Below are 2,717 nucleotides of genomic sequence, written 5' to 3' on the forward strand. Positions count from 1 at the left end.
CAAAATGCGCACTAAATTAGGAAGGACAATTTATGATAATGTAGTTATGTAGTTTGTCAATGTTGTGGAGTGTGGAACATATGAGCTGAGACTTTATCAAAGTTAATCAGGGGGTAACAATTTTATAGGCACGGTAGCTGAAACGATATAAGGGTAGGTCATCATTTGTTTGTCAAGCTCATATTCAATAACCAAGGCATCCAAGTTTCCAAGCAAGCTAATTTCTCAAGTTCAGGAAATCTGAACTATTTTTGAAATCTAATCAGAATTGGCCCAATTTCAAATGCTCATATCTGAAGTTGTAGATGGTTAAAATTTATGTTCTTTATATGTATAAAATCTTGAGGATGTCATATTTCTCATGGACTTTGAATGGTTGAGTTTCACTGAGTAGATTTTGCCCAGCAAGCCTTCAAAGACTTGTACGATTTCATGTCTCAGTCTCGACAAACCAGATCTGTCAGCACTAAACTGTTCATAGCTCCCAATCCAGACACCACCTTGGGTTAATTCTTTTTGGAGGTGATAGATAACTCATTTTTGCAATTGTCTGTGATTATTGGTCATTACTCTTTGTTCGTGTGCTGTTTAAATTATCGTGTTTTATTGTTCCTACATATTCATATCTTCATGTTTTAGTCTTACAAAGGTTGATCTTTGAGATGAGTAAAGAGCTGGAGCAATGGAATGAAATGCTGCGAAATGAAGTTGTTAAGTTGTGCCAGGAGACCAACTTCAATTTATATGTCGTTTTCACCTTTGTATATCTGGCTCCATTTGCAAGATCTCGAAATTATCAAATATTGAGGAGAGAATCTCGAAAATGCGTAGCTTTTATAAAAGAGAAACAATTGTACCTGTTAATCAGGACAGTGATCAGATATCTATGTATGTATAATTTCAGGTGAAATTGGAGCTTATCCTAGAGAGGATATCTTTGATATCAGATGCAGAGAAACCAGCTCCAATTACAAGTAACTTGTTCATCAGTGGAGCATTGGCTGCAAAATCCATTTACACCCTTCAGCATTTAGGGATCTCACATATACTCTGCCTTTGCTCCAATGAAATCGGACAGTCAGATGTGCAGTTTCCAACTTTGTTTGAGTATCGAAACTTCTCTGTAAGTAGTCATTCTCTCTCTGGCATTAACTTGACATAATTTTCCAGTTCTGCATTTCCACAGATCTATCTTACATTTAGGTCATATCTTTTTCCCTAAACACCGACATTTTAATGGTTTTTCTCATTCTTATGGTACTGTGAAGCATGATTGCCATGCTATTTTATCTGAACAGTCTTACATTTTTGGACATATTTGCGTTTTTATCTTAACCTCTTTAAACTTTTTTCTGACAAAAACTTATTTAATTATGAATAAATCTCATTATTTGCAAGATTTTTCATTGAATAAACGTGACACAAACAGTCCTAGATCTTTTCTGGTTGTGGCACATGGCAATTATCAATTCCCTCATTCCCTGAACACTGATTTGAGATGTTAAACTTATCTCTCTTTACATTCTGGGAATGAATTGTCCCCTTCTTATCCTTAGCATTTCAAACATGTGACTGTGATAATTCGGTAGCATCAGTCGAGTCTTCAGTCTCCTAAAATTGACTTTGATTCTTCTCATCTGAAGCTAAATTTCATGATGCTTCATTTCACTCATTGTCTATTCGACAAAGCATGTGACTTCATTGATGATGTTGAAGGAGCAGGTGGCAAAGTTTTGGTTCATTGCTTTGAAGGAAGAAGCCGAAGTGCAACAATTGTCCTTGCCTATCTAATGCTCAGAAAGTAAGTTGAACTCACCCTTACACGGATTAGCGACTTTAGCTTCACCAAATTCGGTAGATCTTGTTGGCACAGTTTAGGGGGGTTCTGGTCAAGTATATACAGTCAGTTTATATTTTGTCAGCTGTATTTGAGAAAATAGGGTGACATTATTTTATGGTCGAGACAAGTGCAGTTTAGTCTAGTCTTGGGACGAGAGCTAATCTCCTTATTCATTGTGATTCAGGAACTTTACATTGGCTGAAGCATGGAATGCCTTGAAGAAAGGTCACAGTCGAGCTCAACCAAATGTCGGCTTTGCTAGAATACTGTTGGAACTCGATAAAAGATTGCACAGGAATATTTCTATGGAGTGGCAACAAAGGAAGCCATCGATGAAAGTATGCCCTATTTGTGGGAAGAATGTGGGGTTGAGCACAACTTCACTTAAACTTCATTTGCAGAAATCACACAAGAAGCTGTCATTAGGCAGCGTCGACAGTGCAATGACACCGGAGATACAAAAAACAATAGATGCACTCAAAATGAGCCGAGGAGGCAGCGCTAGTCCGTCTCTGAGAGATTCGCCCTCCATGTTAGAGTAGTCGGCCACTTGCTTGACTTAGCTTCAACTGTAGTATGTAGTCCACTTTTATACCATAAGTCATTTTGGGATTTATGTATCTTTACACTTCTCTCGAGTCAAGCAAATGCTATCAGAGTATATGAAGTCTACTAAGCATGTGCGAAAAATGTACGAAAATATTCCACTTGTTTACCATTTAATACAAATCAGAGTATTTTGTATCCTTCAACTGATGTTTGAGATGCATAGCACTTTATCTTCCTTGGGATGCATAGTTTGTGCAGTACTGATAATGACATTCCTGAGTTTTACTAAAGATTATCAAAAGATCATTTACAAATCAACTTAAGAGCC

At 37.1% G+C, this 2,717-nt stretch overlaps 1 long non-coding RNA gene across 1 annotated transcript; it reads left to right on the forward strand.

The window, feature by feature from the left end:
• Positions 1 to 721: 721 nt before the first annotated feature.
• On the forward strand, positions 722 to 2,493 carry LOC141656175 (uncharacterized). Its single transcript, XR_012548400.1, has 3 exons — positions 722 to 1,123; positions 1,717 to 1,801; positions 2,025 to 2,493. It is a non-coding gene; the product is annotated as an uncharacterized LOC141656175 (long non-coding RNA).
• Positions 2,494 to 2,717: the final 224 nt, after the last annotated feature.

Source organism: Silene latifolia, chromosome 5, assembly GCF_048544455.1.
Source record: "Silene latifolia isolate original U9 population chromosome 5, ASM4854445v1, whole genome shotgun sequence".
Lineage (NCBI taxonomy): Eukaryota > Viridiplantae > Streptophyta > Magnoliopsida > Caryophyllales > Caryophyllaceae > Silene > Silene latifolia.